The sequence below is a fragment of the Mauremys reevesii genome, linkage group 12 (assembly GCF_016161935.1).
Source record: "Mauremys reevesii isolate NIE-2019 linkage group 12, ASM1616193v1, whole genome shotgun sequence".
NCBI classification, from domain to species: domain Eukaryota; kingdom Metazoa; phylum Chordata; order Testudines; family Geoemydidae; genus Mauremys; species Mauremys reevesii.
In genome coordinates this window covers 25,545,902-25,568,411 of record NC_052634.1, presented here as the reverse complement: position 1 = coordinate 25,568,411, position 22,510 = coordinate 25,545,902, and the positions used below count along the sequence as shown (strand labels likewise).

General features: G+C 50.5%; 6 non-coding genes across 6 annotated transcripts; 4 read left to right on the top strand and 2 right to left on the bottom strand.

Annotated features, from left to right (window-relative positions):
* Positions 1–370: 370 nt before the first annotated feature.
* Positions 371–464, bottom strand: TRNAI-UAU. The gene is made up of 2 exons: positions 427–464; positions 371–406 (listed from the first exon to the last, which is right to left on the bottom strand). It is a non-coding gene; the product is annotated as a tRNA-Ile (tRNA).
* A 10,731-nt stretch (positions 465–11,195) lies between these two features.
* TRNAF-GAA lies at positions 11,196–11,268 on the bottom strand. Its single transcript has one exon. It is a non-coding gene; the product is annotated as a tRNA-Phe (tRNA).
* Positions 11,269–12,390: 1,122 nt separating this feature from the next.
* TRNAR-CCU lies at positions 12,391–12,463 on the top strand. The gene has a single exon. It is a non-coding gene; the product is annotated as a tRNA-Arg (tRNA).
* Positions 12,464–14,821: 2,358 nt separating this feature from the next.
* Positions 14,822–14,893, top strand: TRNAQ-CUG. The gene has a single exon. It is a non-coding gene; the product is annotated as a tRNA-Gln (tRNA).
* Positions 14,894–15,647: 754 nt separating this feature from the next.
* On the top strand, positions 15,648–15,720 carry TRNAK-CUU. The gene has a single exon. It is a non-coding gene; the product is annotated as a tRNA-Lys (tRNA).
* A 2,675-nt stretch (positions 15,721–18,395) lies between these two features.
* On the top strand, positions 18,396–18,468 carry TRNAK-UUU. Its single transcript has one exon. It is a non-coding gene; the product is annotated as a tRNA-Lys (tRNA).
* Positions 18,469–22,510: the final 4,042 nt, after the last annotated feature.

Genomic DNA, 22,510 nt, shown 5'->3' with positions numbered 1-22,510 from the left:
TGTTCTGCAGGCAGCTTCCCATTCAATGCTGTTGGGGGACATTCCCAGGCCTGGAAATGTACCAACGACAGAATTTGAAGAGCAAACCTGGCTCCCCGCACCAGGCGGGATTTGAGTGTTTTGTCCCTGTCACTTAGTCTTTGTCAATAGTACAGACGCCAGGGGCAGGACTCCAGGCTCTGCTTGAGGGATCCTGGCACAGGGGCTGAGGGCGGAGAAAGGATTGTAGATTCTGACCTGTGCTCTGGAGAGGAGGTAATAAGTGAAGGGGGCATTTTTGTCTCCTCCCCTTCTCAGTGTCCCCAGGGCTGGAATTCTACATTCCACAGGCCAAATAAGGGGGTGATGCCACTTGGTTAATGAAAACCAGTGCTCCAGGTGAGGTTTGAACTCACAACCTCAGCATAGCTCCTCTCAGCACTGCCCTATAAGTACTGTGCGCTAACCAATTGCGCCACTGCAGCACCTGTTAATTGCTGTTTTCCCAGTTCCCTAGGTTGATACAGGCAAGGAGTGACCCCAAAACGTTCTCAGTGGGGCTGAGAGCAGGTAGCGACAAGTGTTGTACTCGGTGGGGTGGATCCTTCTTAAGGGTTCCAGGCCCCATTTGACCCTTTTGTTCTTCCCTGTGTAATAACAGAGCTGGTTCAGACTCAATGGAGAGTCTTGCTGCAGACCAACAGATCTGAAATCACTGAGAACCAGCTCTAAGCATTAGTCCTGCTTTGGGACAGTGTCTCTCATGCAACAAACTGCCCAGTCTGCGCTAGCAGTGAGGCTCCCTCACTAACAGCTGAAATCAGGGAGAGCTGTGTGACGTGCAGGGCCCCAGGGGTGCCTGAACAGGGGGGAACAACACCCCAGGTGCCCAGAGGAGGAGAGGTTTGTTGGGCTCCAGCCTGGGACTCTGCCTCCCTCCTGCCTAGTCCTGACTGTGAAGCCTGGCCCTGGCCCTCCTTCCTTTAAATGCCATGTGGGCAAGAGGAAGAGTGTGACAGCTGCAGGGACCAAAGTTGTGGGCATCAGGTGCAGCAGCGAGAAGCAACCATATGATCAATCCACAGGAATCTCTAGCCAGACTGTTAAGTTCTAGGACCCCAACCTATAGCCGCCAGCCCATTGAACCAGCCAGACCAAAGACCTATCTCCAGTGGGCATCAGTCACCCAGCGTGAGGGAAAAACCTCACTCTAATTCACTCTGAGAGAAAGTAGCCAAAAACAGTGAGCTCCAGGGCTTTGTAGCAAAGCAACATATCTTCACGAGGTCCCACTGAGATTTGAACTCAGATTCCACAATTCAGAGTCCTGAGTGCTGCCCATTACACCATGGGACCTGCTGCTGTTTTGTTTTCTAGATCCCTGTGACTCTCAGCTGGCTGGTTTGCACTCTGCACTTATTGCTTCCCACCATCAGCTTCCTCTCGCGGGACTCTCTCTCCTCCTTCAGTGTCTGTGGTCCTGCACTACCGGATCCGTGGGTCCTGCCCTGAGTCCCTGCATCCCCCTGCTTTGTCTCCATTCCCTGCAGGCTGCAAAAATGTCAGGCGAGTCTGCTCCTCCCTTCACTCGATGCTCCCACTCATATCAGCCAACTGCAGCCTCATCTCCTGGAACTTGGGCAGCTGTCGCTTGATCCGATCGTACAGTCACACGCTGACCGGCTCCCCAGCCTGGATGCTCTTGTGGAAATCCCACAGGTGACACCGCAGGACTTTGCACTGTTGGTTTCTTTAATGTTGTGGTGTTTCCCCAGCCGCCGGAACAAAGCCGCCAACTCCTCCCTCACCGACTCCCACCAATCCCCCTGGTAACCACAGAACCCTCTGATGCTTTCCTGTTCTGCCAACACCGCCAGGCCTCGCCCCCCTGCTCCTTTATCTTGCAAGCTCTGGCTGTTCAGCTTCCAATATCCTCTGCCCTGGGTCAGGGAATTGCCCATATTGAGCACACGGTGAGAGCTGCGTGATCCGAACTGTCCATTGGCTCCACCCTGCACTGGGCTGTCGACGTGCTCTCCTTCACGGAAATCCGGTCAATGCGACTCCTGGCCTGTCCCCGCAGAAAGGTGTATCCCCTCTGCGGCTGGTGTGAGCTCGGGTCAGAGGAATAGGAGGTTACTGCCCACCCTCCACTGGTTCACTGTGCAGAAACACGTTCTCTAAGCCAACCTCGCTACAGACCTGCGCCAGGTAGTGCTCATCATAGAAGAGTTTCCTCTGACGGTTGGGAAAACAGGACCAGCAGTCCTCAGGCTGGTGCAACAATTGAAATCCCCCCCGACACCAAACACCGTGCGGTCCAGAAGAAGGGAGCCAGTTCCTTCATAGAACTTTCCTTTTGTGAAAGTAGAATGAATTATATTACAAAAATAGATAGGATTAAAGAAATGCTGTCTGTACCTTTAAGGAAAATCGCTGGAATGCTGAAGTCCAGGTGTCAGGAAAACAGACATTAACATAAAACAATTGCACCGTTTAAGGGCAATTGTTGAAGCATTAGCCTTAGATCGATAGGAGTTAGTAAGGAAGTAGGATATGCATGCTATGCCCCAGGTGAATTTTGCTGTTTTACTCTTTTGTCCCTTTGTTTGATTTCCGCTCTTTTATCTGTATAAATAAGACTGTTTGGGCCTTGCATGGCCACTCACATTATCTGAGTGTTATTGGCGGAGTGCTTTGCTAATAAAAACAGAGTGGTCTGACAAATTGTGAGTCTTGATTCTAACTTTGACAATTTGGAGGTTCCACCGAGATGGCAACCGTCTTCACTGGGGCTGTGTGATCCCTGACCGTTTTGTGGGACGACCGTGGCAGCCGGCACCTGGGCATTTGGCCCAAGCGGTCCTCCTTCTGAACGGAAGGGTGCACAACCACAGTGAAGTCTACGCCATCGAACCTGTTGGTTCCCACTCTGTTCTGGTAGGGATCCCAGGATCTGGCATCAGGAATCTGGTCAGGTAATTATATCTGTGTTTTGTCCGGACTGAGGACTGTCCTGTCTCTGTGTCTATCCGTCCTCTCTGTGGAGTGTTTGAGTCTGGGTGCCGTCTCCGTCCGGGGATTGGCCGACCAAGGGGTTCCTGTCCCCGCGGTCTGAGTGAGTGAAATCTGCACAATCGCAGCCGCACCGCACCTTGGGTAAAGCCCCTGGTGTGAAAGCAAGGGCGATTGAGGCAGTAGCCCGTGGGCTCCTTTTGTGTGTGGCACTGGGCATCGCTCTGACGAACCCAAATTTCCTTCTTGTGTGATTGGTGTGTAAAGTCCTCCTGTATGGGTAACCAGACGTCTAAGTCGGGGCAGTTCCCTAAAGGAACCCCGGCTCATTTTATGCATTTTAGGAAGGGTCCGGACTCCTGTAAATTTCTGGAAAAATGGTCTAGGCTAACTCAGGGAGATCCCAAAACTCAGTGGCCACTGTTAGGATCTTGGGACAAGGACCGAGTAGACGTCTTAAAAGACAAACTCGGCCAATCTAAAACTAAATTGGCAAAAGGAGAGGTTGACTGTTTCATGCAATGGTGGGAAGAGGCAAATCGTAGATGGACAGAATCGAAACTCGCCTCTCTCAAAGATTCAAATGATAAGTTAAAAGCTTTATTGGAAACCTCCTCTCCCACCACTAGACCGAGCGCTCCCCTTTATCCTGTTCTCCGAGCAGACCCCCCTTCATACTCCTGTCTCCGGGTGGGAAAAGACGAAGAAAACCCCTTGCTAGATTCCGGGGACGATGATGAGGAAGACGCATTAATTGGCCTGGCAGCCTTGCGTCGGATCAATAGACAGCCACCCACGGCCTCAGCTCAGGAACAACCGTCACCAGATTTCTCAGCTCCTGAACAATTCCCAGAGATCTCCAGTTCAGACCTGTCTGGATCATCCAGTACGGCTGAAGCCCATTCCTCTGAACCCACTCTGCCCCGTAAAAGCTCGCGCTTGGGCCTTAAAAATGTCCAGGCTCCCCTCCGAATCCTGCATACTGGGGGCCGAGACGGGGGTCCCACTTGGAGCTATAAACCCTGGACTCGCACAGAGCTCCTTTCAATTGTAAAAGGCTTTCCAAAGCCCCGGGAAAATCCTACCAAATTTGCAGAGGAATTTTTGTTAGTATGTGACACCTATGAACCCTCTGAGGCAGACCTCCTGCAGCTGTGCAAGCTACTTGTAGCAGCCCCAAGTGAGCATGAAAAATGGCTCACAGCAGCAAATTGGCTCACTGCTGACCGCCACTCTACTTTACCAGACACTGGTCCGGATACTGATTACCGGAAAAAGTGTAAAGAGCGAGCTAAAAATCTATTTGAAGCCATCCCTCAGGTATGGACTCCTAAAACCAACTGGATGGTCATAAATGGCTGTAAGCAACGACAGGGAGAAAACCCGGGCGACTATCGCACTCGGCTAACTGACATTTTTCTGCAACATTCTGGTATACAACAGCCAGACAGAAATGGACAGGGCGCCCTGGCTAGTGCGTTTGTTAATGGCCTCCTACCTGCTATTGGCAATATGCTAAAACGAATAAGTGTTGGGTGGGAGACTGAAACCATGGACAAATTGCAAACAGTGGCAGAGCATTGCCAACGTACTTTAAAGGGAAAGGAGGAACAATCAGCTCAACAGTTAATGGCCCTGCAAATACAGCATTATTCAGGGCAGGGCAAACAGTTCCGGGGAAGGGGAAAATACCAGGGACGGGGACGTGGTCGAGGGAGGGGCAAAGGAACTGGTTTTTCGGGTTATGGGGATGTTTGTAATTACTGTAAACAGCCCGGACATTGGAAGAACGAATGTCCCAGCCGGCCTGGTAATTCTGTAAATAACCAGCTAGACCCCTGCCAGCACAGCCAGTCAGTCCCCAGCCTTACTTTGTCTCACAGCAATGATGGGATGCCGGGAACCTCAGGAAATTTTAACTCCTTTACTACCACTCACTCCTACGGGTGAGTGTGTGTTAACTATCAATGATCTTTCTCTCCCTTTCCTTGTTGATACGGAGCTTCACTCTCTGCAGTTCGTACTACTGATCTGCCTGCGGTTCCCCGCTCCGGAAAAACTGTGTCCGCTGTGGGCATTACGGGAGTCCCAACCTCTTATCCCCTTTCAAAACCTCTACCAGTCCAGGTTGGTCCCCTTTCTGCGGATCATGCCTTCCTTCTCTCTGATTCCACTCCGGTAAACCTTTTGGGTCGGGATCTGTTATGTAAGCTTGGCTGCACCATATACTGTTCCTCGGATGGGGTCTATTTACAAATTCCCAAGTCCTCTCTGAGTGATTCTGTAGCCTCCCTGCTGTCTGAAACTTCCCTTTCCACTCCAGTCCCTTGTTGCCCACTGGTCCCATCCCTTGAACACCTAATTTCGCAGGTCCCATCCTCTCTGTGGCCAACCCATCCCTCTGAGGTGGGCCGCTTAAACACTGACCCCGTCTGCATTACTGTGGACTCCTCCAAACCCCTGCCTCGCCTTTCTCAATACCCTTTAAACCCTGAGGCAGAGGCTGGCATTGCTCCAGTCATAACTGCCCTGCGGGAGCAAGGCATTATTGTTCCCTGCTCCAGTCCCTGTAACACCCCTATCCTCCCAGTCCGAAAAGCTGATGGCAAATCATGGCGATTTGTTCAGGACCTCCGAGCCATTAATCGTATTGTCATACCCGCCTTTCCTGTTGTCCCAAACCCAGCAACGATTCTGGCTTCTATCCCACCAGCTGCAACTCATTTTACTGTTGTTGATTTGTGTTCTGCTTTCTTTTCTGTTCCGGTTCACCCTGACTCCCAGTACCTCTTTGCCTTTTCTTACAAGGGACAGCAATATACATGGACCACGCTTCCCCAGGGGTATACGGAAAGCCCATCTTACTTTTCCCAGGCATTAGCCCGAGACCTAGCTGACCTTGTTTTCCCATCCGGGTCCACTCTAGTCCAATATGTGGATGATCTACTCCTCTGTTCCCCCTCGTTATCTGCCTCAAAAACTGATTCTTTAGTGCTCCTTACTGCCTTAGCAAACAAAGGTCACAAGGCTTCTCGCTCTAAGCTACAGCTCTGTCAAGCCTCTGTCACATACCTTGGTTTTCTCCTCTCCCAGGGTTCCCGTATGCTCTCTCCCACCCGTGTCCAGGCTATCCTTAGCTTTCCCCGACCCTGCTCCCCACGCCAGGTCCGAAAATTTTTGGGCATGGCTGGATTTTGCAGGCAATGGATTCCCCAATATGCCTCCCTTGCAAAACCTCTCCAGGAACTCACTCGACTCTCTGTGCCTAATCCCATGCCATGGCCCCCTGAAGCAGACTCTGCCTTTGTTTCCCTCAAACAAGGTTTAGCTTCTGCCCCCGCTTTAGGGCTGCCAGACTATTCTAAGCCTTTTACCCTTTTCTGCCACGAACAATCTGGATGTGCACTTGGAGTTCTTACTCAGGTGCACGGAGAAAAGAACCGCCCAGTAGCTTATTTCTCTGCCACTTTGGACCCTGTGGCCCAAGGCCTACCTCCCTGCCTGCGTGCTGTGGCTGCCACAGCGCCTAGTCGAAATGTCTGAATCCCTTGTCCTTCGCTCTCCCCTTACTCTCATGGTCCCTCACTCTGTGGAAACTCTGCTGTTACAGCGTAACACAAGCCACCTCTCCTCCGCTCGCCTTACCAGGTACGAACTTCTACTGCTGTCGGCTTCGTATATCACCATAAAGCGTTGTTCTCAGTTAAATCCTGCCACTCTCCTTCCCTTGTCTAATGATGGTGATCCCCATGACTGTCTTGCAACTGTGTCTGCTGTCACTGTCCCGCGCCCTGACCTTTCCGATGTCCCTCTCCCTAACTCTGACCTTGTTTTGTTTACTGATGGTTCCTGTTTTCGAGACAGCCAAGGTCGTCTCCTTGCAGGATACGCTGTTGTGTCACTCTCTGAAACCCTTGAAGCTGCACCTTTACCTTCTGTGACCTCAGCACAAGTTGCTGAATTAGTCGCCCTCACCCGTGCCTGCTTTTTGGCGGAGGGACGCTCTGCCACCATTTACACTGACTCCCGCTATGCTTTTGGGGTTGTACATGACTTTGGCACCCTGTGGCAAGCTCGGGGTTTCCTCACCTCCGCTGGTACCCCCATTAAAAACGGCCCCTACATTGCTGCTCTCCTGTATGCAGTTTTACTTCCCTCTGCCCTAGCTATTGTTAAGTGCCCTGGCCACTCGACTGCAGATACTGATGTTGCTAAGGGTAACGCATTTGCTGATACCTCTGCTAAACATGCTGCTGCCATAGAACCTTCCCCAGATGCATTTCTAGGTTCCCTTTCTGTTTCTATAGCACCGCCGTCCCTCACTGACCTCACCCTACTCCAGGATTCTGCCCCAGAAGCCGAAAAAGACTCCTGGGTTGCCCAGGGTTGCTCTTTGCATCCTGATTCCCTTTGGCGTTCGCCTACTGGTGCCTTTGTGGCTCCCTTTTCACTCTACCCGTCTCTGGCCGCCCTGCTTCACGGTGTTTCGCATGTCGGAAAGGAGGGGATGGTCTCTGCTGTAACTAAGGTGGGATGGTGGGCCCCCCATTTCAGCTCTTTTGCAGCCCGCCACTGTGCCGCCTGTACCACTTGTCAAAGCCACAATATTGGTAAACCTGTAAAAGTGGCTCAGGGATTCCGGGGCCTGCCCCAAGCACCCTTCTTGCATTGGCAACTTGATTTTGTACAAATGCCCAAGTGCCAACGATATGAATTCATTTTGGTTATGGTATGTTTATTTTCTGGTTGGATTGAAGCCTTTCCTTGTCGCAAGGCTGATTCACTGTCTGTTGCTAAATGTTTGTTAAATCATATTATGCCTGCCAAGGGAATTCCTGCCACTCTGTCCAGTGACCGGGGTACACATTTTACTGGACAAATTGTTCAACACTTGGATCGTATATTACATATCACACATCTGCTGCACTGTCCCTACCACCCACAAAGTGCAGGTGCTGTGGAAAGGCGAAATGGTGTACTTAAGAATAAGCTTGCTAAGATTTGTGCCTCCACAGGGTTAAGCTGGCCAGCAGCTTTACCACTAGCCCTTATGGAAATGCGATCCACTCCATCCCAAAGACATAAACTGAGTCCCTTTGAAATTGTTATGGGACGCCCTATGCGAGCTGTGGCTACCATTACTCCAGTCCCAGACTTGAACTTGACTCACTGTATGCTCCTTCAATACTGCAAGGGATTAATGCAAGCTGTAAGTCACTTCCATTCACAGGTTCGAGCCGCCTGGCCGACGGAACCCACCTCCGACGCTTGCCACAACCTCGAGCCAGGTGACTGGGTCTACGTACGGCACCATCATCGAAAACACGCCTTGGAACCCCGGTGGAAGGGTCCTCATCAGGTACTGCTTACTACCCAGACGGCTGTTAAACTATCTGGCATCGCAGCGTGGATACATGCTTCGCAGTGTAAGAAGACACCCTCCCCGGCGAACCAAGCATCACCTCAGGACTGCGCAGAGTCAATTTTGACTCCAGAAGAAGACGCAGAGGAACAGCCTGCAATACCTTACAATCTACGCTCTCGTAAGGGTTGCCAGAAGCAGACGACAACCTAAAGCAAGGCCCACCAAAAGAAGCAGTAGTGAGCCTAGCGCCTGCTGCCTGGTGGATGTAAAACCGTGACTGCGATTCCCTCAGTTGAGGTTGTCAGAACCAGAAGGGCCTTGCCTCCAACATGCACCTCTGGTGGCGCCTGTTCCTCGGCTGCTGGTGTCTTAAGGTCTGGGGAGCCCACAATGACAATTCTTTTATCCAGCAGCAAGTGTGGATAGCTCAGACCCTTAATATTTCTAAATGCTGGGTCTGCAGCCACATCCCAGCCCATTCTCAAGCTGGTATTCCTGTCCTGGCTATCCCACTCAATTCCCCAGATCTCACTGGAGGACCTCGTCCGTTTAACAAAACATGGAACAGCAATGACACTTGGGAAGCAGTGGGAATAAATGTAACTAACTGGATAAGTGTGGTGGAGGGAAAGGGTCACTGGTGTTGGGTGTGTAATGGGACAGGGCTGGATCTGGGAAAAAGCCGTTGCCTTCAGCATATCGTGGCCAATGGTGTATGGGATTATTCAAACAAAACTAAAGAGTGGCGGGCTGGGTATGGGGATATGAATTTTTTCTCAACCTGGGATCAAACAGAAAAATCAATCTCATGTTTCCCTTACAGTAATCTTAGTAAAAATAATACAATCTTTCAATGCCATACAAACACTACCACTCCTCGTAAGGAGAATTACCCTGTCCCCTTTGGAGGATATTACTCCTCATTTGTAGACACCTATGTAATAAATGGATGCAATCGACCCTTCCCGGCCTTAATAGGCCATCATTGGGTTTGTGGAACCAAACCTTATACTGCATTACCAGCTAACTGGTCAGGTATCTGTTATCCCGCCCAACTCTTCCCACAATTCCGAGTGCTAGGTTCCTTCCCACGAGAACGCCTCCGTAATTTCAGGCGAAAAAGAAGGGACTTACCAGATGCCCAATGGTATATAAATAACATAAGCCCCTTAACCTGGGAGGATGCCATTGGCTGTTCCCTTATCCCACTTGGGGGAGTAATACACCATGCAAAAAGGCTCCTGAGGTTACAAGCAGTAGTTGAAATAATGGCAAATGAAACCGGAGAGAGTTTAAAAACTCTGGCCAAAGAAACAGGGGCGATCCGACAGGTGGCCCTTCAAAACCGTCAGGCATTGGACATAGTGCTGGCGGCCAAAGGAGGGACCTGTGCACTCATTGGAAAAGAATGTTGTGTGTATATACCTGACAATACCAATGAGGTAATAGATCGTGCTAGCCACTTAGAACAAATCGCATATCTTCCCCATGAAGAGCCGAGTTCTTTATGGAAGTGGCTAATCATCCTGTTCAATTTCTCTGGCCTAGGAAACTGGTTGTTTCAGGGAGCCCTGACTATCCTGTTTGGAATCCTAGTGATTTTTGTATGTTTTCAGTTAATCTCCTGTTGTATCCAAAATTGTATAAAATATGCCACCCAGGTGACTGCCCCAAAACAGAGTACTAATATGATGATTTTAAATATTGCTGATGAACAAAAAGATAAAGAACGGTTAATATGTGGAACCCAGTCCATCGTTGGTCATGGCGAAGCGTGACCAAAAGGAGGGATTGTGAAAGTAGAATGAATTATATTACAAAAATAGATAGGATTAAAGAAATGCTGTCTGTACCTTTAAGGAAAATCGCTGGAATGCTGAAGTCCAGGTGTCAGGAAAACAGACATTAACATAAAACAATTGCACCGTTTAAGGGCAATTGTTGAAGCATTAGCCTTAGATCGATAGGAGTTAGTAAGGAAGTAGGATATGCATGCTATGCCCCAGGTGAATTTTGCTGTTTTACTCTTTTGTCCCTTTGTTTGATTTCCGCTCTTTTATCTGTATAAATAAGACTGTTTGGGCCTTGCATGGCCACTCACATTATCTGAGTGTTATTGGCGGAGCGCTTTGCTAATAAAAACAGAGTGGTCTGACAAATTGTGAGTCTTGATTCTAACTTTGACACTTTCATGCCTTAACTGGGGACCATACACACTAATATAGCCGTAACCAGTGCCATGGAGCACAAAGCCCACCAGTAATGCCCTCCCTGGTCGGAGCTCCAGCCCCTTCTGTACTCGCACTGCGAATGTGAAGAACAAGACACCAACCCCATCATTCTTCCCTGGCCTGGAGGTCCAGAGAGATGGGCCCTTCCCCCAATCACCCTCTGCCCATCAAGCTACCCTAGAGTTGTTAATGTGCATTTCCTGAACACCCACCATGGCCAAGCCCAGCTGCTCCAGGACACTGAACATCAAGTGCCTCTTCCTGGGCCCCCAACTCCCTTCCACATGGCCACTTTCACACATGCCCCTTCCCTGGCACTGCCCTCCCTCAGCTGCACAGAAGAGTTTTCATCCTCTCTACCTGCCTGTCACTGCCCAGTACCCCCTCTAGCACTCTCTTCCTGCCATATTGGGTCCACCAATAACTCACTTAGGAGAGACAGCTCCTGTCCCTCATTGTTAAGTGTCAGGCCAGCCAATTAGGGGTGGAAGCCCACAATATCTTTTCCTACCGCAGAGCCCAAGCTCAGGGATTCATCTTGGGTGCAGGGACCACTGTGTTCCCAGAAAACAAGCCACCACTGTGCAAAGAGGGATGAAAGGGCCTGCCAGAGCCTGGGATTGAACCAGGGACCTTTAGATCTTCAGTCTAACGCTCTCCCAACTGAGCTACTTTGGCAGCTGCGTGGTAGCATTTTGGCCTGTTGCTTCTCTGCCCAAGATATTTTTGCAGCAGTTGCACACAAAAAGGACGTCATTGGGAGCGGCTTTTGCCTGCCTTGCTCAGCTTGACTTGCTGCCTCACCCCGTTCCTGCCCTAGTGCCCGGGTTGACCTGGTGGTGGAAGGGGACTGGGGGCCAGTGGTGCGGGGGAGGAAGTTGAGCTGGACCCTGAGCTAGACTAGACCCTGGCAGTGAGAGTCTGGCCACCACTTGCCGCCCCACCCTGTTGTCCTGGCTTCCCCCACTGGGCGTCATTTCGGGAGGGAAGTGGGGCTTCTGCCTCCCCTCCCCGATTTTCACACCGCAGAGGAGTGTGAACAGGAAAACGAACGGCTGCTCCACACCCCCACCGGAGGAACCTGGCGCCCTTAGCTGCTCCCCCCCAGCTATGCTACCGAGTGGAAGCGTCCTGTGCCCATAACAAAGAGGTCGATTAATCAAAACCCTCTTCTGCCAGCACCAGGCCTCCTGCTTCTTACACTGGGCCTGCAAGCGAGGGGGCGGCTGGCACAGCGCCAAGAGTCTAACCTGTGAGGCAGGAGGCGGCTGACGCCTGCAGCCTGCTGGGAGCTCCCAGAAGTTATTAAGGGACAGAGACTCCTCAATGCCCTTAGTGACAAGGGTTTGGGGGTCACCGAGGCCAGTAAGGGGGTCACTATGTCGGCCCTATAACCCTGGGTGTCAGGTCACTGTGCAGCTTTGATCTAGAGCTCGGATCCCAACAACCAACCAGCAGCCCACAGCCTCCCCCTGGGTCTGCCCCACCTGGTTACTCCTTACAGGCCGACCTTACCCCCCTTCCAGCCCCGGAGTCACCCCTAATCATCCTACTGCCACTCAGAGCCACAGCCGTGGAGGTGCTGAAGGAGGGAGGGGTGACTCTAGGGTGGGTTCTTCTCTAAAGATGGCTGGCAGAAAGGTGGTGCTCAGCTCTGTCAGCCACCTGCCCAGGTGCCTCGCTGCCAGGGGATGCAGACGTTTCTGTAAGGTCATTAAATGGTATTTGGCTTCTGAGTGAATGTGAGGAATGTGCAATCCTGAGAGGGAATTTCCATCCTTCTTTTTACTGTTTTTCAGGGCCCCAGTGGCCTAATGGATAAGGCATTGGCTTCCTAAGCCAGAGATTGTGGGTTCAAGTCCCATCTGGGGTGGAATAACTTCTTCTTTCTTGTATATTGCAACAAAGCCTTGGTGTTATTTTCCCCAAGGAAGCTGGGAGACGTTTGAACCCAAAGTACTGGATCTTGGGAGCAATCCCCCAGAAACAGCATCTTCCACTTGACAAATGCTTTCTAGACCCATCAGTAGCAAACACTTAATACTAGTGTTTGTCTGAGAATAGAAGGAAGGGGAGTGTTTACTCCGACACCTCAGTGAGTGACACAGACAGAAAGAGCAAGGCTGTGCTGAAAGAGAATGGATCTGTCTGGAGACAAAGCAGAACCTGAGAATGAGCAACAGTGTGAAAAGAAGAACTTCAAATGGGTGTTAGGTGTTAGATAGGTTGGTCTGACAAATTTCAAGAAAATACCAATGCTCGTAGACTGATGCGGACACTGGCTGCTACTGATCTTTTACTGAGAATTCATTGAGAAATATTTTCCTTAACTAGGTTATGGAATATTGGGTGGGCTATGAAGGCATCATTCCTCCTGCTTTCGCCCTTCGAGACAACACGGCTACATGGCATGCGGCCAGTGCTCACCTTCCAGTCAACTGCTAGAGAAGACAACACAGACAGGGATGGCAGCAGGGCAGACTGGAGCTCCGCGGAGATGGTGGGACCAGGTCTCATCAATGGGGAGGTGGCCACCCCAGCATGCACAAGGCTGTGCCAGTAAGTGTGGCGTGTGCTCCACGGTGCCCTTACTCCCTGCATGTGGTGGTGGAGGGCAGTTACTGAGTTCGGTTGGTTTGGGAAATTTAGGGCTTGGCTACACTTTCAGAGGTAGAGCGCTGGGAGTTAAACCACAGCAGGGAAACCGCTGCCGTGTGTTCACACTGACAGCTGCAAGCGCACTGAAGTGGCCACATTAGCAGCTCTGGCAATGCCACAGAGAGCAGTGCACTGTGGTAGCTATCCCAGTGTGCAAGTGGCTGCAACGTGCTTTTCAAATGGGGGACGGGGTTGGAGTGTGACAGGGAGTGTGTTGTGTGTACGTGGGGGGAGTGACAGTGTGTTTGGGGGGCTGAGAGTGTGTCAGCATGCTGTCTTGTGTGTTCGGACAGCAGCAGACCCCCACCTCCCCTCATACACACTCACAACAGCAGCAGCATTCCACACTAATGGTTGCTTTGTCCCAGAGCAGATAAGCAGCCGGCTGTCAGAAACGGAGCTTTGAAAGGGGATATCCGCATGCCTGCAGCCGATTTCAAAGCAATGACCAGAGTGGGCACTTGACTTCAGGGGATTATGGGACATTTCCTGAGGCCAAACACAGTGCAGTGATGCAACACGTGCACACTGATGCCCGGGTATTTCAGCAGGGCTCAGCGAGCTTTATGCTTCTCATGGAGGTGGATTACCAGGAGCGCTCCACCTACAGAGCCCAGGTGCTCCATGTGCCTTGCGAGTGTGGACACCTCAGGAGTTAGGGCACCCGGGGCTGCTTTAATGGGCTCTAACTTGCAAGTGTAGCCAAGCCCTTAGACTATGTCACTTATGTGACTTACTTGTGCTATTGTAATAAATACAATAGACGTGCAATGGTCAGAAATCGCACCAGCAGAGAAGTATATTAAAGGGAAACCCTAAAGAAATTAAGAGTTTAAATTATCCTCCACATGTCCCACGTCCCACTAAAATGAATCCAACCCACAGGGCACATGGGCAGAAGTATCGGTGTCAGGATGCTACATTGTTAGCGCAGTAAATGAAGCTGCAAAATAAATGATGCTTAAATGACCTCACTCTATTTTTTTACAATTCGGTATTAAGAGGTAATAGATACAGATGGACACCAGGCAGGGTCGTTGGGAGGACGAAGCCTTTATGCTTTTAGGATGCCTGGACCAAGGGGCCAGGGACTGGCCTTTGCTAGAGAAACCACTGTCAAGTTTTAGCCAATTAGGACAAGTCAGCAAATAAGAACAACCTCAGGTCTCAGTAACTGCTGCAGGTAGCAAAATCCTACAGGGAGCAGTTTCTGGCACTACACCTGCGCAGCTCTGCTCCCCGGCTCTTCTCGGGCTCCTGCTCTCACCTTAGCTCTGCCCCACTCTGGCCCAGGCAGTTCCAGCTCCCACGGAGGATGGGACCCCCTGGCCTGGTGACTCCCTCATTACACTGCCTGGCCTGTCAGTGCGGCTAACTTGGAGCTTTGGCCTCTTCCCATTGCCCCTGGGGACTGTCAGTCTCAGGGTCCTGATTTCCCATTGGCCCTTTCCCCTTCTACTGGGACTGGAACTAGCCAACCAAAACCCCACTAAGCTTTAGTAAGGGGCCAACAGTCCCTTACATGAGCCGGCCCCATGAGGGTCACTGATGGCCAGAGAAGGCAGCATGAGCTGGTCCCATGGTGTAATGGGCAGCACTCAGGACTCTGAATCCTGCAATCTGAGTTCAAATCTCAGTGGGACTTTGTGGTAAAGCCCTGGAGCTCACACTGCTCCACTTCCCTGTCTCCAGCTCTGCAAGAGCATTTTTTTCCCCTCCTGCTGGATGGGTCAGGGCTCTAGAACTGACACCTGAGGGTTGGGATTCTCACGGCTTCACCTGGTGCCCACAAGTCTGGCACTTGCCACTGTGCTTGAAGGAAGCAGGGCTGGGCAGGTGGGAGCCCAGCACCTCTCCTCCTCTGGGCACCTAGAGCAGAGGCGGCTGGTGCTGACAGCTCCAAGGGAAGGCTTAAAAGCAGCGGAGGCCAGGGCAAGAGGAGGAGAGGACCATGATTATGTGTGGCCAGCAGACAGCCACAGGGCCAGCCTGCTCCCTCCTGTGCTGAACCCCACTGAAGGCCACCCACAGACCGGCATGCAGGGCGGCTGCTGATGTTTCTCAGGTCATCTGCTGAGGGGGCCGAGACACTCTGGGCACAAGAAGTTAAGTTCCCAGCGACAAGTGAGACTTAATTGTATGGAGCCAGGTGCAGGGCTTTGGCAGGGAGGCTCGGGCATGGGGGATTGAGGTGCAGCGGATGGACCGGCTGTCTAGGCACAGAGATTTAGTCTCCCTGAGGAGGAGGAGGGGGAATCCTGCTGACAGGCAGTGGCTGTGCAGAAAAAGAGGAGGGGTTCCTGGGACGTTTTTTGCCTCTCTTTTGCCTGCCTGCTCACTCTTGCCTGCACACTGGGATAATCACTCTTGTGGTGAATGGTGAAGATGTTTCCTAACAAGCCCAGGTAGCTCAGTCGGTAGAGCATCAGGCTCTTAATCTGAGGGTCCAGGGTTCAAGCCCCTGTCTGGGTGCTCAGCTTTTAAGTTGCCTTGTGTGCCAGGAGCCAAACTCTGTTCACAGCCACACAGGGATTCCCAGAAGCTGTGGCCATTTCCTGGAAAGGTCCCTTTCCTTAGCAATCAGGAGAGAGGCCACATCCACAGGAGCAGAAAGCGCAGTCTCTGGCTGCCAGGAAGCGCTGTGGAGCCAGGTGCTGAGAAAGCCCAGAGGGGGAGCAGCAGAGGTGGGGGGAAGGGAGAGAGAGAAGCAATGAAGACAGTGTACAGGGGGCATCTGGTCTGGCTATTGTGGGGAACTTCCCTGGTTTATACACGACCCTGGTGGAATTGGCCAGTGGAAGGATCTGAGTCCCCACCCCCTTACCCAGAGGCTGCCTGACCTCGAGGACTGTTAGGATACAGATATTCAGGCCTGTCTGCAAAGGCCTGTACTTTAAGAATTTAGGTGTATTTTTATCACTTAGCTAGTTATAAAGATATAAAAGAGAGAATAAAAAATCACTGTCTGTCTGTGTAATGGCCTTCTCTTACTGTGACAGTCTGAGGCCTGGTTCTTCGGCTGAGCAGCAAAGGCAGCCATAAGCTGGGAAGTGTCTGGTCACATCCTCACATTCCCAACTAGTCACATTGAAATAAGGTGCGATTGGGCTGTTAGGAATACAATCCTGCCCTGATATTCCATCACCTCCAGAGAAAGGGAAACTTAGTTTGGTAGCATCCTGTCTGGCAAGAGCTCACTTATCAATAGACACAGCTGGAAAACCCTTATGTCTGTATAGATGTAGTTGTGAAATCCTCCCTTCTGTATTGTTTTGTATGTTTATTTGCATGGTCTCTGTCTGGTTCTGTGATTGTTTCTGTCTGCTGTATAATTAATTTTGTTGGGTGTAAACCAATGAAGGTGGTGGAATATAATTGGTTAGATAATCAAGTTACAGTATATTAGGATTGGTTAGTTACATTTCAGTAAAATGATTGGTTAAGGTATAGCGAAGCAAAACTCAGGTTTTACTATATAGTCTGCAGTCAATCAGGAAGGTGGGGGTGGGGAATGGGACCAGGGACTGGGGATGGGGGAATTGAGATCATGTTTTGCTACAGGGGGAAATGGGAATAGGGGATGGGAACAGAAACAGGGACACAGACAAGGCTCTGTGGTGTCAGAGCTGGGAAGGGGGGCACTAAGGAAGGAAACTGGAATCATGCTTGCTGGACATTCACCCCAATAAACATTGAATTGTTTGCACCTTTGGACTTTGGGTATTGTTGCTCTCTGTTCATGCAAGAAGGACCAGGGAAGTGAGAGGGTGAAGGAATAAGCCCTCTAACACTGTCATTTGTTGCTCTAGGCTCCATATGTACGTGCACATTCACATCCCACTCCTGACACAATCACTGTCTTCTATCTGACGAAATAGCCTAATTTCAACCTCTCCTGTAACATTACACCACCAACTATTTAGCATTTGTAGGAGAGAAGTTGGAGGGAATTCAAACATCTTCAAATGGCAAAACTTTTCCCCCGGCCTGGTCAGTGAATCCTATGGTGAGAAACTTTCTGTGCATTTCAGTTTCTTGTATTGTTGGATGGGGCCTGAGGTGCTGGAAGGGAAATGTCCATGGAAAACTTGGACATCACTCTTGTCCGAAAAAAGGCAGGTGTTAGACACAATCGCGTCTCGTATTCCCGTGGAATCCGAGTCTAGCTGAAGAATTTCTGTCTATCCTAGAGAGAATCATTCCATTGTAAATACAAATGAAATGAGATTTTCAGGTCGAGTCAGCGCCTTTTAAAAATATTTACTGAGAAAAAAGCCATTCTTTGCCTTGTTGATAAGGACAAGAAGCCCTCTTTTCCTTTCCATTTCAAATGCAGAATGAATGGAGATTTTCATTGAAAAACTTCTGGTTTTTAGGGGGAATTGAACCCAGGCCATGGCTGTTAAAACACCAGAACCTAATGCTTAAAGCACTAGGGAGGGTTGTTTTTTTCTGATAGCCAGTGTTGTTTTTCTCAGCCTCCTACTTCACCAATGTCAGACTCTGAGTGCAGTTAAGCTCTGGAATAGGCTCCCAAAGGCGTCTGTGGTGTCTCTGTCCTCAGAGGTTTTTAAGAACAGGTTGAACAAACCTCTGTCGAGGATACTCTGCATATACTTGGTCCCATAGACAACCTGCTCTGGCTCTATCTGCTAACTTCATCGTGTTTGGATGTAAAGGTGGGAAATGATGGGGAAATTGGCCCCTCTTTCAAGTTTAAATGTTGTAACTTCTACATCTAGACCGGGGTGGCCAACCTGAGCCAACGTAACTGCCAAACGTGCACCTTTGTATGCAACTGCTGAGTCAGTTGTGAACCTTGCTACCATTATCATTATCCCTTTGAAATGATGATGGTGATGGACACTTGGCTCTATATCCCAGAGTGCCCTGGACGTCTACAGGCTGCATTAGCCAATCCAACCATTCGGCACTTGCAGATGGGCACCTCTGTATTGTGCCTGAGTCTTGTACAGCTATGAATGGCTGGTAGATGCCGATATTTTCCCGTCTTTTTAACCAGCACTAATACCCAGCCAGGCCAGGGCTGGGAAGAGAGAGAGAGCAGCAGGTTTCCCCTATTGTGGCTGTCTCGCTTTTTCTTGACTAGCTTCACCTCTGCACCAACTTGTACTTTTCCTATGTGAGCCTGGCTAGCTCAGTTGGCAGAGCATTAGACTTTTAATCTGAGGGTCCAGGGTTCAAATCCCTGGTCAGGTGAAAAACTTCTCACTGTGAATATAAAAATCTGTCTTTCTGGAGTGTTGTTCTTTCTCTCCACGATTTTGCCTTTCCTAAGAAGGGCCTTTCTGTGGGGGGGATTGAAGGAGCAACTCCTTGACATCCCCTCTGTCCTTGCAGGCTGGAGGAATAAAGTCCTCTGGCCATATAGCATGTTCCTCCCCTGCAGACACAAACACACAGAATATTCATAAGGAATTAGAATTAGAATCCACCATTTTCCTTGGGAGCTTGTTCCTGTCATGAATCATCCTCGCTGTTGAATATTTGTGCCTTAGTTGTAATATGAAATTTCTCTTTTCACCTTCCAGCCATTGGGTCTTGTTATGCCTTTCTCTGCTCGATTAAAGAGCCCTTTCATACCCAGTCTTTTCTCTCCATTAAGGCCCTTCAACACTTCAGTGAAATCACCTTTCAATCTTCTTTTGATAAGCTAAACAGGTTGAGCTCGTTCAATAGCAAAGAGCCACCAAATGTTCTGAGGGCTGGAGAAAAATGTCTTCTAGGGAAAGTGGTGGATTCTCCATCTCTTGATATCATTTAATGGAGACTAGATGCCTTTCTGGAATGTGTTTGCCCAAAAGTAGCTATTGTGTCATACAGGAGGCCTGTGATATGCAGGGGGTCAAATAAGATGCTCTAGTGGTCTCTTCTGGCCATAAAGTTGACTAATTTCTGAAAAACTGAGTGTAGCATTGGGAGCAGCGTCTGATGTTTTCCTGTCTAGCTGGCTTGCTTTCTAGAACGAACACTCCTTGAGTGGGGTGATCCCCAGGGAGTAGCTCAAACCTCCAATGTGCCTGGCCAGGGGCAGGACATTAGCACAGCAAGGGAGGGGTGTGGCAGTGACATCACAAAGGCCTTTTCCAGGACCTCAGACTATTGGTCAAAGGTGGTGGGGAGGTGGTGACCTCACAGAGAGATGCTGACATCAGCCAGGCAGGACAGGGGCGAGGGGCCAGGGAAACCTCAGAGACCCCTGTGGCTTTGCTTCAGCAAGTCTCCTTCTCCAGGTCTCTCTTTGAGGACAGAGAGAGTATTCGGGTTCAGGCACGTGAGTGCCAGGAGGAACCTCTTTCGAGTTTTCTCCTTCCCTTTAGTGATTTTACTAGAAAACAGCCGTCCCTGTTTAGAAGGTAAGAGCCTCCTCGAGGGAAGGGGTGTCATGGGGGTGTCATATTGTTGGTGCCACTAGGCCTGGGTAAACCAAAGTTGTGACTTTGGGCCTGAAGTGAACCAAAGTTCTTACATGCTGTGAACTTTAACCAGCCTAAGATGCTAACAGACTGCAAGCAAAATGTGTAGCTGTCAGCAATCTCCGCTTGCAAATGTAGGAGTTTGAAACAGCAGAAGCGGCGGGGAGGAGGGGGAGAGGGGGAAGGAAAATCTGTATGCGTTTGTTCTGTGAAGGCCAAAAGATAAGCCTGTGGATGAGAACTTTTCTAACACGCTGAAATGTAATGCCTAATGTAGCTGTTGCTGGGAAGGGAGGGGTGAGGGGGAAAACCGAACAAAAGGCTTACACAAACAAGGGGGGTATAAATGTTGGGACCCCGCCTGTGAGAGGCTTCACCCCTCCCCCCCCACTGTGACCCTCCCACCAGCCCCCCCCCCCAGCGTCCCCTCCCCCACCCTGTCTGCTCTGCCCGGCCTTTCCCTTCGCCCCCGCCACCCTGCCCCTTCCTCCTCCTCCCCCTCAGCGCCCCGCCCCTAATTGCCTCCAGCCCATTTCCCCACGGCTGGGCCCCACTTTCCCATCCCCCCACTGCCCCAGTCCATCCCCAGGGTGTGGGGTTCCTCATCTCCAATCTCTGCTGCCCCCCAACCTGCCGGGTTCCCCTTTTCAGCCACTGTGGGGTCCTCCAACCCGCCCCCACCCATCCACTCTGGGCTCTCTAAATCTCACATTCCCACAATGCCCCTTGGTAACCCCACCCTCCTCTATCCCTAATCCCCCTAGTCCCTTCCCTGGGGTCCCCCTGGACACCCCAACCCACAGTCTGGCCCCCACATACATCCCAGTCCCTCATTCACACGCTGAGCTAGTCCTTCAGGGGCCCCCACAGCTCCCCAAACTCCTCCATCCGTGAGCCCCGTGGGCCTGTGGCCGGGAAGTGGGGGAAGCTCCCAGTCTGGCTGGGCTGGGTGGGGGTGTTAATCTTTTCCTGGCTTGTGTGTGCTGAGCTCAAAGGCTTTTTGCTCCCTCTGTCCTCCCCTTATGCAGCCCAGGTGGGGAAGGTGACCTGGATGCAGGGAGCCCCGATGTCGCTCCTTGCTCCCCCCTCACAGCCCCCTAGGGGGGCACGGAGGAACATTGGGGGGAGCAGTATCCGCTCATCACCGCTCTCTCCCCCTTCTCTTCCCCTCCCTCCCCCCATGTTCCTATGCCGGGAGGGAGCAGGGAGAAATCTGGGCACCACCCCAAGCAGCACTTCCCTGCCAGCCGGGAGCAGTTTCTGACTTTACACCGGCAGCACACGCCTCTCTGCCACCGTACAGCACCGCCCTTGACCATGGTACCCCTGGGCAATTCCCTGGTGTCACCCACCCCTAAGGCTGGCCCTGGCTATGGGCTTCAGAGGGAGTGACCAGACCAGGCGGCCATGGAGAGCTCCAGCCCCTGTTCTCCCCTCCCAGCTTCTAGCAATCAGAGGCCAGGGACATGCTTCCATGCTAATGACAGGTACTGCTCGATAACGAGCCAAAGTACCTTCATATTCCTCATCTGAGTCAGATGCCACCCACCGAAGATTGATTTTCCTGTCTAGTGGTTGAGGTTCTGCAGTGTCTGCATGAGAGTGTTGCTCTTTGAGGACTTCTGACAACATGTTTCACACCTCGTCCCTCTTAGATTTTAGAAGGCGCTTCAGATTCTTAAACCTTGGGTTGAGCACTGTATCTATCTCTAGAAATCTCACATTATACCTTCTGTGTGTTTTGTCAAATTTGCAGTGAAAGTGCTCTTAAAGTGAACATGTGCTGGGTCATCACCCACCACTGCTATAAAACAAAATATATGGCAGAATGTGGATAAAACCATGGAGCAGGAGACATACAGTTCTTCATCAAGGTCTTCAGTCACAAATTAATGCATTATTTTTTTAACAAGCGTTATCAGCATGGAGCATGTCCTCTGGAATGGTGGTTGAAGTATGAAGGCATATGGATGTTAGCATATCTGACACGTTAATACCTTGCAACGCTGGCTACAAAAGTGCCATGAGCGAGCCTGTTCTCACTTTTAGGTGACGTATATAAGACACGGGCAGCATTATCTCCAGTAAATGTAAACAAACTTGTTTGTCTTAGCGATTGGCTGAACAAGAAGTAGGACTGACCGGACTCTACAGTTTTACATTGTTTTCTTTTTGCGTGCACTTCTGCAACAACAACAACAAAATCTACATATGCAAGTTGCACTTTAATGATAAAGAGATTGCACTACAGTACTTTATATTTTACAGTGTAAATATTTGTAGTAAAACTATATATAGTGAGCACTGTACACTTCATATTCTGTGTTTTAATTGAAATCAATATATTGAAAATGTACAAAAACAAAATATAATACATTTCAATTGGTATTCTATTAATGGTGTGATTAAAACTGAGATTAATCATGATTTTTTTAAAGTTAATTGCGTAAGTTATCTGCGATTAATTGACAGCCCTAGATTTGAATGTTTCTGTCCCATGCAGGACAAGCTGGAATATCTGTGTGCAGGGAAAGAGCCTGGGGGGGGAATTGTGCTGGGAAATTATTTCCTGTTCTGACATGTTCCCAGTTGCCCTTTTTGCCCTAACAGGCTGCAGCGCAACATCCATGTTTTGCTCCAGCTCATTCGGTCCTCCCAGGGGCCGGGGAAGGGAAATGGCTGCGGTGGAGCCAGTTGAGGGAGGGATTATCAGGGAGTTGCTGGCGGGTTCCCTTGGCGGGGAGAAAGGGCAGTAAATACACAGGGGGTGGGAACTTCCAGGAAGGTTGGTCTGGGTGGGAGAGGGCAGGAAATCCCCAGGGTGG